Below are 16,630 nucleotides of genomic sequence, written 5' to 3'. Positions count from 1 at the left end.
CTCGCATTATGCACTGATTTGCAGCAGAGCGATGGGCTCAATGCAAATGCTCTCCTTAGCTGCATGTTCGTCCACCGCGTGTTGTCAACAGCTGTGATAGGTAGAGGATATCAGACAGGTCAGATTAATTGCTGTCTTATATGGACCAGGCTCTGATTCAAACTGGCAGACGTGCCAGCCGCCATGACTGTGACACTGTTGGATAATTGATGACAAAAGGAAATACTGTTAAATCTGTGGCTCGCTGTAGCGGAATTTAATATTAATGGGATTTTCCTATTTTGACGACGGAAACTTTTCCAGTTTCTCACCTTGCCTGGCCGCTGACATCTCCCTCATTACAGATCCTAAGACTATTAGAAAGCAGACCTGAATACGGAATCAGCACTGAGCCGGCCTTTCCACATGGGCAGATGGTGAGGAGTAGAGTATGTTTGTTTCATGCCATTGCAATTGCAAGGTGAAAGTAAACATGAGTTAAGTATTTATGTGGTGTAAAATGGCGCTCTTATCATGAACAATCTCTGTAATCAGAGACAGGTTGAAACCAGGAGTGCTGTAGCTACGTCCTGAAATATGAATGTGATTACACAATAAGTGCAGTAATGTATTCAGTCAATGTGCACACATGTTAAATCCACCACTAATAATCAGTGTGGAGTGACCAGCCTTAACAGGAGGCATGCAATTTGCAGTAAGGACCCATCTCAGATATGTGCACCACTCTGCTTTTGCTATGTTAATGATTAGCTCTTCCATTAGGGAGAAAAAAAAGGAGTCATCATCTCTCCATTTTGAGCTCTCCCACATCCCCAGCCACAACCACAGCTGAAACATCTAAAAAGGCTCCATGATAGCTCTCCTCCCCTTCCTGCTGGTCAACATTCACAGTGGCTACTGCAGCAAGGCGGAGATCAAAGAACGCATAATACAGGAGATGATGAAACAGTTACCCAGACACTCTCGTCCTGCTGTGACTGTAAACCACTCCGTGTCTGTTGACAGGATGACAGGCCCAGTCTTTGGGCAGCCCTCAGCCAGGTAATTACCAGCCATTGTCTCTCCTCAGCCTCATCAAGCTTCAATTATTAATGGGAATAAAATCTTTAGTATGACCGACAGGCTCGACGGCACCATGCATTTCTCCCCGCAAACTTTCCACAGAGAATGAAAAAAAAGCAGGAGCATCCCCAAAAAAGTGCCAGTAAATGATTATCCTGCCAGTGTCACATCACCATTTTTACTCCAGCAGTTTCAGCAAACATTCATCTCTTTTACTGTGTGAAAGTGATAAAAAATGAGAACGATAAACTTGAGCAGGACTTTGTCACTTCGGTATTTTTTTCTTCTTTGCACATAAAAGTGCAAGGGCTAAGTAATTGTGTTTTGCACAGTGTTCTCCCTTGGTAAACGCATCAGCTTAAAGCTTAATTACAAGGGGCCATCTCCATCAGAAAAGGGGGTAATTGAATACAGTGTGGGTCATCACATTTAATAGTATGACTCATCATTAACACTCTGCAACTGCGATCAATATGGCCCAAGTGAAAAGAATACTTGAAAACAAAGCGCGACTGGCAACTAAGTGCTCTCTCAGATGAATGTAAACTATAACTCACACCAGGGAGGGCAGAGGCAGGGCGGGTCCGGGGAACGAGATGGTGTTATGGGGGGAGTGGAGGGGGGTGTTTATCCCTGTCTGAGGCCAACTCAGATTACTCCTCATCAGCGTCGCTTTACAGCCTCGGCTGAACGGAGGGACTCTCAAACCAGCCGCTCTGGCCGGCGCAAAAGCAAACAGCATCTGCTGAGGCAAGCAAGGCGAGGGGGAGAGGGGGAGAGGGGCGAGCGAGGGAGCAGGAGAGAGCAGGCCGGATGGAGCGCGGCAGATGAAGTCGGCCATGTCGGCCTGACCTCCTCCGGCCGACGGCCGCGGAGTCAGCCAGATGGACAACAGGCCGCCACTGGGGTGCCTGGCGGTTCGCAGGGCCACGCTGGGATTTCGGGCAGGAGTAAACTCAATTACCCTGAACCCTGCACGCCACTGCCAGCTCGCCAAAACAGCCCTTGCACCAGAAACCCCAATTATGACAAGGAATCATTCAAATGCCCCTTGCTAGAATGACACTTATTTTTTCCAGAATAGCATGGTAACAGAATATTTTCCAGAATAACATGGTAGAGGAAAACATACATTTTCCCTTCCGTTAAGATCTGCTCACCATTCAGATTTGGTTCTGAACCAGAATAGCCACAGCATTAAGCTTCCGAATCAGTCCAGCCAGAAATCTAGGTCTGCAAGCACATAAACACACATACACATCTTTCACACTGACAGCTAGGCTAAGTATTTCATGCTTATTGTTTCTATCCCTGGGCACTACGGCTTGTGAATCTTTAAAATGGTAGCTACAGTGTAACAGTAAAACTTGCTGCACTCCACTTGCCTGCAGGGAGTGCAAACCACTGCCAAAGATTCCGGTTACCATGGTAACGTTCATGGCACCTCCTATAAACCCTGTTAATTGACAGTGTGGCAAATGCCCTCAAAATTGCAGGCACGTTCACCATCACATATGCCATGTCTGTGTAAGACCCAGGGCATATGCCTCCCTGAGATAGCACACTGAATGGGTCCAGTGAGAGGGTCCTCCAAAACCGGCTCGAGATCTCAGCTGACTGACTGGGCATGTCCAGACAAACTCCTTGAGGAGACTGGTGGGGATATTGGCATCATCTGAACACTGCATGAAGGGCCACCCAGCTAAACCATACAAACCATAATGACAAAAATATTTTACCTCAATAGCTCTGGAGCCACTTCAACTACGCTACCACTGTAGCTACAGCATGAGATTGTTTACAAAAAAATATTTTTACAAATACACAGTGAAGAGTAGATTGCATGTCTAAGCCTTTCCTCCACCAATCTCCAACTGTGGATGCTACAAGGGAAAAGTACACAAAACTATTCCTTCCCCCACACATCACTGCAGTCATTGTTGGGGTCAGGCTAACTTTAGTGAACTTAGAGATGGCGATTCTGGATGAAGACTGTTGATATTTGAACACACAAAAAAAACTCCCATCCCACCATAGGTTTGTGGGTGCAAATAGTGACACCTGTTTCTGATTGGCTGCAATAGTGTTATGTGAGTGGGTGCACACAGTGTATGGGGCCAGGGCTGTGTAGGGAAACCAGAGTTGTTGTTTTTTTCAGTGCCCACGCTGCAGAACACACTGCTAGGAGATATTTGCTGAAAGTGTATTAGCTTAGAATCGCTCACTATTCCTTTAACTAACTTAGTTAAATGAACTGTGTTAGAAATCTTGCTTTTGCCTTTGAGATGAATGGCATGAAGTCCAAGTTCATCAGCATTGCGTTGTGTAATTGCTGTGCTCTGGCAGCAGCTAACGCATATGTACGTACTGTAGCTAGCGCATTCTTATGACAGGGAAATGAAAGGAGAACAGCAGAGTGAAGAAAAGGGTTGGACGTAACTGAGACATATCTCTGAGCCCACCTCTCCTCGGGGAAGAGGCATGGCTGAACACCTGCAGTCAATCAGAGTGGACACACTGCAGCTCGTCCTGCTGATTCTGTCAACACAGAGATGGCCACAGGTAGCCTGGAGCACTGTGCTCAGCTGAGGGTAGCGAGCAGATTGGCTTTGATTTTTAGGCACTGATTTCCAATCATGGGGTGGAAGTGCATGACAGAGCGAAGGTGGGGACACCATTAACTGCTGTAATGAAACAATCCAAAAAACAATACAAACACTGAGCTCTACATTAAGGGATATAAATGTGCATAGCAAGCAAGTAATCCCGTAAATAGGATCTCAACATAGTACAAAGCTGAGAAATAATTTGTGGAAAATAGAAACACCAAATCTTGCCACTTACTTGTTCACAGAACACCAATATGTGTCCTGTGCGGTTAAACCAGTCATTAAGGCAAATAAGTTGCCTGTTTTTGCCACTTCATTTATTCCATTGAAATAAATGATGTATGATTCAACTACAACAGAGTTTATACTCCCAGTTGTACACTTACAGGACGCTGATATGAAATGGCAGCCCCACAGTATGCATAAATACAGGTCTCATTTTCAAGAGTAAAGCAGATAGACATAATTGACTAATAGACATAAAAAGTCATTTCTGGGCAAACAAATGTCATTTCTGGAGCACTACTGTCATTTCTCTCCTCTTCCTCTTTCTACGGTATTTCTTTGCAGATTCAAAGTCATTTGGATGGTACACTAACTTGTAATAGAGAGAATGACACACCTTCCCAGCTGTACCCTTCCCAGCCACAGAGAAACTGCCTTGCGACCTTCCTCTCCCTGACCTGGAGAATCACAAATTGCTTTACGGCAATTGTGGAATAGCCTACTATTTGTTTCTAATTCAGTGCAATGAGTGGTATTTATGACAGTAGTGTACAATATAAGTACTCCACAACTGTAGGGGGAGCCCAGTAGCAAACAATCTGAAACTGCATTGGATAACTTTAGCTGAATAACCTCAGTTAGCTTAGCTATTTGGTTTATGTCGAACGTCAGAAGGCTACACCAGAAAACAGCTCAAAGCACATCCACTTATGGAGTGATAACATTGATTAAGTATAAGTATATGTATTCTTTTGATCTCGTGAGGGAAATTTAGTCGCTGCATTTATCCCAATCCTTGAATTAGTGAAACACACTCAGCACACACTGAGGTGAAGCGCACACACTAATCCCGGTGCAGTGAGCTGCCTGCTACAACAGCGGCGCTCGGGGAGCAGTGAGGGGTTAGATGCCTTGCTCAAGGGCACTTCAGCCGTTCCCACTGGTCGGGGCTCGAACCAGCAACCCTCCGGTTACAGGTCCAGAGTGCTAACCAGTGGGCCACAGCTGATTCTGACAGTGATATAGTGATCATCAACTAAAATACTGTTAACCTGCATTTTAAATTCTGTTTTGTCATCTGTAGTATGTTATTGTTTTGTGCAAAAGCATGCAAAGATAAAACATTTTCAAATATCACACTGATTTGAGTATCCAACTTAATCAGTGGTCCAAACATATACCAATGTTTTAAATAGTCTATACATTTACATATGCTTATTTATTGTTATTTTTACCATTTACCATTTACATGTATTCTGAAAGTATTGAGATATGGCTAAGTGAGACAAACAAACCAGTTATTGGACTAGTCACAAAGACAACATATTTTCACAGAACTATTTTATTTGTATCTTGAGCTGGGCACATGCGAGACCAGAAGATGATTTGTACTGTTGGCCTCTTAACTTTCCTTTTCCTTTCTGCTCCATTTTCAAGCAAATCAGTGTGTGCAACAGTGAACCAATCACATGTTCAAGCAAATCAGTGTGTGCAACAGTGAACCAATCACATGTTCAAGCAAATCAGTGTGTGCAACAGTGAACCAATCACATGTTCAAGCAAATCAGTGTGTGCAACAGTGAACCAATCACATGTTCAAGAAACCAATTACAGTTTCAAGAAATGTCAACAAATTCATTGTTTCTTCTAAAAGATGAAAGGCACCTTGACTCACCCTCTTTAATGTCTACTAAACTAGGAGGTCTTTTTAGATTTATTTGTTCTAGTTAATATTTAATTTAATTTCATATTTGAACTTTAAACTGTAGAGTTAGTCATATTTAATGTGATCTACCTGCTATAAAGCTGCAATACTAATTCAGTACACTATTTGCCATTGAAGTCCTCATCACTAGGTAGCTATAGCTTTACATCCTAAAGCTGACTGGTCATTTCTGAAATAAGACTTTATGTGGTGATATTATGATACAAATCTGCATCACTTTAGACAATCGTGTAGACCACTCTATAATTCTTCATATTCAATTCAGGTTTTCCTAAAACAAATTTCAACAGAACATACTGTATTGACTCTTCATTATTGCAATTTTGAATATGTCTTCAAACCAGCAGACAATCACCCATCTGTGGCTAAATCTATGCATGAATCACAGTCACAAGAGCCCTAACACTAATTCACTGTTGTGTATATTACACACTGGTCTGAGAAGTCTTAAAACATGCTGTCCTTTCAGTGTTGTAAGGTTTAACCTTCTCAAATCATTACGCAGAAGGATAACAGAGCACATTTGATCAGAGTGCAACAGAATGGTGGGCAGAGGAAGAGCAGTCTGTGAATAATGATCACGGTCACCTTAGCTATATATCTCCAGCCAGAGGAAGATGACTTAGATTGGGTGTCAGCTGAGAGGATTGACAAATTTCTCTTCCACATATTGCAGCAGCCTCAACAAATTACCATGCCTTTTCAATACATGTTAGCCCCCTGAGCTAGCAATTAATCCCCTCCATTGTTACCCAAGTATGTCTGCTTAAATTTAGTACTGCTTGTTATGTCAAAAGTAGGGTGATATGATGACAGTAGAGGATCAGTGTCAAACAAGATTGATTATGGAGCTTAATTTAGCCATGTGCTATACACACAGTGCCTCAGAGCAAAGTTAAACAAGCAGTACATTCCTTCCTATGCATTTTAAACAGTTTAAACAGAGGTCAGATGACAAAATCCCCTTCGTAGATTAAACAATGCTCTAAAAAGTATACATTTCAACTGAAAATCAATTCAAGTGTATTCCATCTCAACCTCTGGTTTGTCTGATGGACAATATCACCCTCATATTAATTTTGAAAAGGTCATATTTATGCTGTCATACACACAATGCAAAAAACTGCTCAGACTTTTCTAGCACCATGCATTTGTTATAGTCCAGACACTATTAATTTGAAAGTGATTCATTTGATGACATTTGGGTTTTTTGGAACAAACTGCACAAGGATTTCACCTGTTCCCATAGCTACTTCACCACATTGTAAAACTGATCAGTGTGTCTGTCTCCTCTATAGCCTCTCTCTCTCTCTCTCTATCTCTGTGAGAGTTTTACAGTCCTTGGCAGTTCTTCAGCCATCCAATCATCACATCAGCCACTGCACAGACATTGTGTGTTTTATTTTGCCTCCCCAAAGGTCAAAGAAGTACCTGTGCTGATTCCACGGGTGTTTAGACCCCACCCAAAACTCTCCAGCCACATGCTGTACCCATTAGGATGACTAAAGCAAGTCTGGCGGACCTGAGTAATGCCCACTGTTGGCCACCACCGTGTGCTTAATATATAGCTTTCTACGGCACAGCAGTCTGCTCTTCTGCCTGCCAGCCTGTGTGGTGAGTGAGGGGGCGGGCGATGGCGAGACTGCCTTTATGAGATTGAGCGTTTACTTATTTAGTGTGTTCTGCCCAGCCTGTGGCAGCTGGAGATGGAACTCTCTGCTGAGATAGCACACAACAGAGGCTGTTTAGCATACCAAACTGGTCGGCAGAGTGAAAATGTCGGGGTCTCCCAGAAGTCCGCTCTGTGGTGTTAAGTGTCCAACAGTGTAGTGCAATGTGTAGATGCATGCTAATCTGACTAAATCCTGCTCTGATCATTAATTCAGCATTGATCTGCGTGCTTTATTTATTCAATTTCCAGTGACTGTTATAAATGGGGTTAGGGACTCACTAATTACAAAAGCCCTATTAGATACTAAATGCAGAGTAATGATGACAGCTGGATCTACACTCCAAATAGCATCTGCAGACAGTAATGAAAGCAAATGATCATGAGGAGAGTATAGAGAGAAAGAGGGAGCAAGCCAAATAACTCACTTACACACACACGCACACACACACACACACACACACACACACATATAAACAAACAGAGACAATAAAGCAATACACTTGCTCTCTCACACAAAAAAGACAGAATTCTCCTGATGGTTGATTATTGATGATATGTTAATATTATCTGACATTATATTTTAAAATGAAGAGAAGTGTGCATATTTCTTCCCATGCCTTTCTCTTGTTATCAGCTTGGTGGCCTTGGTTTATGCAGAGCGCTTATGAATCTCTATTGTGGATGGATGGTACATCACAACAAAAACAATCCTTCACTTCACTGCAGAGGAATCACACCAAGACAGTATGACACTTCCAACACCACAACACTATTTAGTCCAGACAGATGGTTCAGCAAGCTTAAAGAACCCTCAATTCCATTACAGCTCAGTAATCACTCTTTTTTTGTAAATATACCAGCATAAATGAAAGTGTCCAGCCAACGGTGTATGCTTGGAAAGTCATAAGAGTGATTTGAGAGAAATATGATAGAGAGTTCCTCGGACAAGGACAGTGTTATTTGCCATGGTAACGTTACCCGAGGTTCCCTGGGAAAGTATGTGCCTCGGTGTGCCAAGTGTAGGTTCATGACATGCTTCGCAATCCCTACACTACACAACTTGTCATGATCAGGTTGCTGTGTTCGTTTATTCACAATGGACCAAAGGACATAAACAAACAGAACCCTCCCGCAGCGCACAAGCTAACCACGACAACGACATCATTAGTTTGTAAAGAGAGATAGTTTGCCTCTCGCTCTCAAAGCAAAAAGTACATGGTAGCACAATGCGCTAAGGTGTCAATTTACAAATAAACCTACACGAGATACCTTTGTTAAAGTAAAGACGAAACTGTACCAGGCGGATATCTAACATTGTTTACTAAAGACCATCAAACTGGTTTGTGTGGCTTACCTGCTCAACATCCTCTACGGTTCACAGCTACCCTCTCACCGGTGAAAAGCTCGAGATACGGACAGTGCGCGCTTCCACATAACACTCTTTCCAGAAGGAGCTTTTGTTTTTACTGAGGAGTATTATACACACAGCAATTAGATTTATATCACAGTCTTCCGACGCGAATTTTCTCGAAATATTTAGAAATTCCCACAAAACTCTTTTTTAGTTATTCACGGCGCAAGAGGCATGCACATCAAATATGCCTCTATTCAAATGACATAAACGACATATGCAACGGACGTTTTAGAGTCAGTTAGAGAAGGCGAAGCTCTCGGCTGTCCCGTCCTGGATATCGTTTGTGGTGCATTTGTCACATTGCTTGCTTCCTATCACCCTGATAGCGAGTGGATGCTTTTGAGCTGCAGAGGCAGTGGTTCTGCCCACCGTTGCCTTTAGCCAGTAGCAGCCGACTTGTGACAAACGACTGATGTTGAGAATTGGGCGTGTTACTTGAGGGAGTTGGGTGGTTGCGCGCAAGACGAGCCGCTGGCCACTTCACACAGTTGATGGTAGACATAACCAAGGGTAAGTGTGGGAGTCAGTGTAAGCTGTTGGCAATCTTGCACAGTTTCCTTGTTTTCAAATGCCATTAATTAAACCAGTCGTAGATAACTGCTCTGCTTCCAGGGGGATTTTTTGCCCATGAGGAGTTTGTATGAAGCTGATTATCTGGAGATCAATACACTCACTGTTTTTCAAAATCAGCATGATACACCTGCACCATCAGTCCTCAGTGTATGGACTTCAATAACATGGCATCTAAAAGCTAAAAAGAAGCTTGGCTCTGTCAAACCACAGGTCAGTCAACAATAGCACACTTATTATCTAAGCTACTCTAATATTAGAAATGTTTATGGTCGACTAGGAACTTTCCTTCCTGAAATTATTAGCAGAGAAGTGGATATTTCCAAGGGCTTGCTGACTGCCAGATGGTTCTGAGTTAGAACTTTCAATTATTCAGTTGTCCTAGAACAGATTGAGTCTATCAAGCGTAAGACAACTTGGCTCACTCATTCTTATGCAGAGGGCCATGCAACTGCTTTGTTGTTTATAATGTTGAAATATGAAATGCAGAAAAGTTAGAATAAACCTGTCCAAAACCTGAGGTTTGTTGACCAACTTTTAAGCAAACCTATCACGTTTAAGGAGGTGTAATTCATCTTCCCAACATGAAAATAAATGTGTCCCATCTGTTCAAGTTTGTCTGTATAGTGCTTGATCATTTGTGCCATGCTGCAGCTGAAATGGTCTCTTCCCCATGCTTTTCATATTCTGTTAGGATTTCTGCTTCCCTGCTTTTGTGTATACACTGAAGTAATAACCCATTGGATTTGCTTCATTCTAATATGGGTACTGGTTGCAAATAAAGGAAATATCTTAAATTAATGCAGAATTTTTCTTTCAGTTCTTTCTTTCAGTTAAAGCCACGATGACCCAATTTGAGCAACTAATTCAAATTAAACAGTTTAAATTAAGTTTACATGAATGTCACTTACAGTATGTCACTACAAATTAATTGTGTTTCACAGATTGAGGCATGCCATGAGTAGGCATTCAGATGTTGCAAAGAATATTGCAGTGTTAATGCTATCAGATCATTATTAAAGTAATTGCTTCTTGAGATGAAACATGTTTCAGTTGTGCCATAATACTTAGAAGCAGCTATTGAGTGAAACATGCGCCAAGAAATCACTGATATCTTCTGCATGCTCAATAACTAACACAAAACATGGAAACAAAACATGGCTCATCTCAAAGCATAACATACGATACAACCCAGCTCCAAAATTCTATATCTGATTCTGATCTTTAAGCATAATAAATAACATTAACAAACACAATGTTAAAACTTTTGGCAATACTGATAGCTGCATGATTAACTTAATGTTCCTGTAAAGGCTTATGGTGGCACCACGGTATCCCATGTGATCATTTCCCTTTCTAATTCAGAAGTTACTCCACATTCTTGCTTATTCCGTGGGATAAATATGTAAGTTCAACAACAGCCCATTACATTGAGGAGTAACCGAGACTTCCCAAAACCCATCTCTATGATCTCAGTTCATGAGTCATTGTGAACTGGAAGATGTTCAAAGTCAAAGTCAGCTTTATTGTCAATTTCTTCACATGTTCCAGACATACAAAGAGATCGAAATTACGTTTCTCTCTATCCCACGGTGAAGACAAGACATATTTTACCAATTTAAGTCCACAGACAAACATAACATAACACTTCATGTTGGCATGGCACGTGGACCTGTACCACATGCATGTGTTGGCAACACAGAAAATACCATGTCTGCTCTTGCTGTCTCCACACTCTAATCTTGTTTAACATTCACTTTGTCCTTCAAGAGTGCTCTGGACATATCTCCATGCAGAAACTAACAAAATTACTCTTTTTATTGGACCAGTGATTTTACCACTCTTATGGGATTAATCCACTTTCACAGGCTTTGGTCATGCGGCAGGGTGGACAGGGGGTTTGAGCACCAGGGCTGGCTGTAATCAGGACCAGAGGAGGGTCCTAATGCGATTGCTAACACTGAGTGGTGCTCCACTGGCTTGCTCTCCAACCAAACAGAGCATTGAAATGAAGGCAAAGAAATCTCATGCGAATAAAATTACATGTAGGAATCTTCAGATGGGAAGGATCAGTCCTCATGGCATGCATCAGGGAAAGCCATGTGGGTTAAGACAAAAAGCTCCCATTACACACATTACACACAATCGACCAAGGTTAAAAGAAGATGAAAAATCACTTCAAAGCCACTATCAGATAACCAAAATATCTTGTTTTATTTAGTAATGCTTTTGTCCTACAATAATGACACACTGATGAAAGCAGGTCTGCTCTCCTCACAACCTTCCCCAACCCCACAGTCAGGTTGTGCAGTAGCATACACCTTCCCCAACCCCACAGACAGGTTGTGCAGTAGCATACACCTTCCCCAACCCCACAGTCAGGTTGTGCAGTAGCATACACCTTCCCCAACCCCACAGTCAGGTTGTGCAGTAGCATACACCTTCCCCAACCCCACAGTCAGGTTGTGCAGTAGCATACACCTTCCCCAACCCCACAGTCAGGTTGTGCAGTAGCATACACCTTCCCCAACCCCACAGTCAGGTTGTGCAGTAGCATACAGTACCAAGCCAAGTCCTCTAAGGACTCTGGAATACCGTACACACTGTTGTGTTATTTAATGGTGCTGGCTGTTAGCCAGTCTTGTGAATTTCAGCCTCTAAATCTTTTGAAACAAGGGAAGGTCATACCTATTCACTTCAGTTATATTGTATAAGACTCCACTGGGAAAATACTGTGCTGACCTTTAAACCAGGAAGAGTATTACAAACTCTGACAATAAGTTCCTGATTGGTGCATGGGCAACAGTTATCAAAAAGGGTGATCATTTCTTCTCAGTGCTGTTGATCTATCAGGTACTTTCCCCCTATGCTATAGAACACAGAAACACATTAAGGAATCCTTTGTGTTCCACTCCTAATAGAGAAACATACAGCAACTCTAAATCAAGTATTTTGAATTGACATTTGGTAATCATTGTAGGCTATCACACACCTTGGAAGTAGCAAATTGGCACTGTTAAATTGCTATAATTCTGTCTTTATCAGAATAACTATGGTTCCACTCTTATTTATTTTGACAGGCATTAAGTGCAAATGCTAAAATGATATAAAGTAATGTGCTCATTAAACAGCCCTCATACACATTGCAAAGTTATTTATCACAGCATTCAGAAATCTAGAATACATTATGTAGTGTCATTAAAATATTTCCTCACACATTACCATGTCAGCTGGTTTAACACTGTTTTCATCATTAGGTAACACCTTGCTTGGGTGAATGTTCCATCCATAGGTTGCATGTGATCAATTAATGTTCTCAGATGCAGGCTTGTGACTTTTAGATGTCATCATGATTTATGACAGCATTAAATTCCCTAAAAAGTTGTTTATTAATTCAAATTCCTTGGACAGCCAAATTGCCATTTCCTTAGAATAATCTACACCTAGACTAGACTTTCCCATGTGGAGTTCAGTTCAATGATTTTAATAACATGCATGAGTGGAAAGACCTCTTTTTCCCCTCAAGAGATGAAATGGTTATACTGATTTTTTATACTTTCTTTTTTCCCTCATGACATAAGGGATCAATTAATGTCCAATTGCCTTTAAAATGCTTTTTTGGAATGGTGCTACAATCTGATGCCCATCAGGCCATGCAAACCCTGCTGTCCCTTCATTTCCTATCCTGTTTGGACTCAGCCGAGGTTTCCGTGATAAAGATAACGTTCACTGAGTAATGATTTCACATTTTGCCCTCACTTGTACCCTGTTATTACGGTGATCGGTGTGGTAGTGAAAATTAATTTTCTTTTCAGTTACAAGGAACATTACCATGATTAATTTCACCACGGAGAGCAGGAAACGGGAGAATTTCGGCCATATGAAGAGTGAAATCAATTTGGTGATGTGAAAGGAGAGTGTGAGTATAGGGTATAAACAAGGATGGAATTACCTCCTCCGTCCTCAGCAAGAACAGGAAAAGAAGAGCCAGTGGCAAGGCTCTTTGTTTGGGAGATATGACCCTTGTTTGGCCCTGTTTATTCCTGATGAAAAAAACTAGAGTGGAAAAGAATGGAATTCTTTCCATTTTCAAGCTATTAACTACATTTGGCCTCAGAGTTGTTGGGGGCCATGCTATGGGTCTGGGGGAGAGGAAATGAACATTTTACAGGCCATTTGTTGTGTCACAAAATAATATTTCAAGTGTTCAATAACACTGTGATCAATTCTATTCATCGTTGTGAGGTGTCACAACAAGTATTTATTACTGTAAACATTTGTCAGCAAGATGGAAAGAATACTTCTCACCGATTCATTGTGAAGGTTGGTGAATAGTTTTTGTTCATTCAGGGTTCTCCAAGGTTTAGTCAAGGTTAGAAAACACACTTCATATTCACACCCTGCAATCTTCAAACATCCTTTGACTGCATGTTATCAGAGGGATTCATTTTAAACTGCCAAAATAAAATGGCAGAAATCCAACATTTCAAAAAGGAGTTATTCATGAAATTATTTAAATGGACGGGCAGAATTAAACTACTCAATCCATTCATGAAAGTTCTGAATGATTCAAGTTCAAGTTCCTCAGAATGTCAGAGGGGGGATTTAAAGCTCATCTTTAAAATAAAGAGTGTCTTGTGATTTGAGGCACATTACTGGTTTCTTCATAACAGTATTTTGCTCTCTTTCCCCTCCTACTGTTTCTCTGTGGTACTACAGCAATGAGCACCACCCCACAGCACCAGCAGGCAAGTTCATCACCATATACTATATATTTCCACTGGCTGGACCTTCTCTCTGCCTACCAGTTGGAAACCTTGAGTATATTGCCTCATGGAAATTTGCATAGCATGCACACATGATATTAGAAGGAATTATGGATCTCAAGGCTTAGCACGGACAAGTGAGGTGGAAGCTGCTCCCAACCCAAGGGATGACCGATCCCTCCTAATTGCTTAATTAAAGCCATTATTTGGACATGAAGTCCAACCAGGCGATTAATCAGTTACAAATTAAAAGGTGACAGAGTGCACTGGACTTCAGGGCCTGGAACCTCTGCCTAAAGAGAAAATTCAGATCACAGACTGACTCAGGGAAGATGCAGCAGAATATTTTGCAGTTGTGACCAAAATAAATTCAGGATTTCGTCATTTTTTTTTTTATCTTTTACAAAGCACCCTCATCTTCTTTTTGGCAGAGGTGTCCATTTATCCACCTGATGTCAGACCAGCCTCTAATGGGATCAAGAGGAATGGTAGAGGGGTCTCCTCGCAGACAAGTCAACACGAAACCGCAAGAGTAGCCGGTGATGATGACGGATGGACATCTACCTGTAGTGGCATCATCTCTCCGCCACGCCAACGCTGGGCCGGGGGAGGGCCGGGGAGGTGGCACCGTCCTTGGTCACAGCCGGACAGTCCACGTCGGTGGCTGCTGGGAAATGGAATCAAGACGGATGAGAACGCTGTGGTGGCGGCGTGTCACGGACAGACCTATAGTGCCCGGGGAAGGGGAGCGAAGGCCTCGCCCGCCGCCCGATGAAGACGGATGGAGACTGATTTGGGGGTCGCTGGCCGTCATCCTTCAAACACCCACCGAAGGGAGGACCACCGGGGGTCTGAGGAGCTGGTGTCCTTGGGCTTGAGGAGCTCAGTGGTCAGACGTGGGGGAAGACCTCCTCTGACTGATTAGGGACACAAAGAGCAGGCGCGCCGTCTGTATTTCTCATCTGCGGGATCATGCCAGCGCACTGATGGATGACCACACATGGACGCCCGGACGTGTGAGGGGGTTTGGCGGATCAATACCCCAGGAGTCCAGGCTGGTCAGCTACACCAGAGTCAGAGCCGCCGGGCGGCTGCACGCTGCACGGGGGAGCACTTCAACTCTCATCCATCCCATTCCAGAGATGGACCAAAGTGGGTGGCAGCATAACCACACATGGAACACATGTTCCAGGGCTGAAATGGATCACCCATCAGTCCGGCTGGTGGACGGACAAAATGTGAACGCCTCAGTAGTTGCCAACAAAACACACCCACACTTCACACTGCACGTTTCTCACTAATAGTTTAATCAGCAGGTAGTCCTTCTCAATGCTTTATATTCAAACTCCCCCATCATCTCATGATATAAGGCATTCAATTGAGATGGCAGTGACAGCTGTTTTTTTTATGCTAATGTAACTTACAAAACAGATGCTAATGTAACTTACAGTGGTGCCGAGACGTTTAGATATTCTCAAGCATTGTGTTATTCCGTACAGCCCAAGGGTAACAGCAGATTATATATAAAGGTCACCACAAATACAATGCTTCCAATACATATAGTACTGCTAATGATGCTGTATGGGAGAGAGGCTTCATCACTATATACAATATGATTGCAATACCAGAGGCGGACAGAGTACACAGCTTCATTACTTGAGTAAAAGTACAGATACCCTTTGCTAAATTTTACTCAAGTACAAGTAAAAGTACAACAGTCAGATGTCTACTTAAGTAAAAGTACTGAAGTACTTGTTTTTAAAAGTACTTGAGTATCAAGAGTAGCCTACATTTTCTAAATATTGCATTACTACTGCCACAGTGCTTACATTTATGTACAGAAACGTCCTACATGGAGTTATGAAAAATGTTAATGTTAATATCTTGGAGAATGTAAAAGGAATTGAAAGTAAAATCAAGTCATTTTCATCTTTTTACCATGTTGCCAGGGATGGGCAGTATTTCTAATACATGTATTTAAAATGCGTATTTCTAATACAAAATACTATTTTGTAATTGAAACACTTGAAGCGACAACTATCATTAACTTGTTCAGAAAATTGAAATAGTCTGGCGAGGTGGGGCCACGGGTTGGCACATTCCCGGGATGGACCTGCTGCGTCTTCATCCATTGTTTCGTCCATGGTTTCGTCTCTTATCTAAATCTGACCATGGAATTGACTTTGGCGGAAAGCTGAAGGTGATTGGATTGTGCAGGCACCACTAATTGGGACAGCCTATCAGCAATCACGTTTGAGAGGGAAAACAACAAATTGAGGGTTTCCGAGATTTTTCTTTTTTCCTTTTTTTTTGGAAGTAGTAACGGGTACTCATGGTTATGGATAGAAATGTAGTGGAGTAAAAAGTACAATATTTGCCTCTCAAATGTACTTGAGTAAAGTCATGAGTACTCCCCAAAAATGATACTCGAGTAAAGTACAGATCCCTCAAAATTGTACTCAAGTACTGTACTCAAGTAAATGTACTCTGTTACTGTCTGGCTCTGTGCAATACTACATCTTAGAGAACTATATATTGAGAGCTTCTTTTGACCACCAGACATTTGCCTTTTCTCCAGTGACGCAA

General features: G+C 42.2%; 1 protein-coding gene across 2 annotated transcripts in view; it reads right to left on the bottom strand.

Moving 5' to 3' along the window:
* The window catches only part of LOC121711240 (heparan sulfate glucosamine 3-O-sulfotransferase 5), a 42,905-nt gene extending 33,858 nt beyond the window's left edge, over nt 1–9,047 (bottom strand). The window contains exons 1-2 of one of the 2 annotated variants that reach the window (XM_042094641.1): nt 8,934–9,047; nt 8,649–8,760 (exon numbers count right to left, since the gene is read on the bottom strand). The gene's annotated coding sequence lies outside the window, so the exon portion shown is untranslated. Of the gene's footprint in view, nt 1–8,648 lie in introns of both variants that reach the window. The other variant, XM_042094640.1, reaches the window with a different exon arrangement.
* Nucleotides 9,048–16,630: the final 7,583 nt, after the last annotated feature.

The sequence above is a fragment of the Alosa sapidissima genome, chromosome 6, assembly GCF_018492685.1.
Source record: "Alosa sapidissima isolate fAloSap1 chromosome 6, fAloSap1.pri, whole genome shotgun sequence".
NCBI lineage: Eukaryota > Metazoa > Chordata > Actinopteri > Clupeiformes > Clupeidae > Alosa > Alosa sapidissima.
This window is presented reverse-complemented; position numbering and strand designations above follow the sequence as displayed.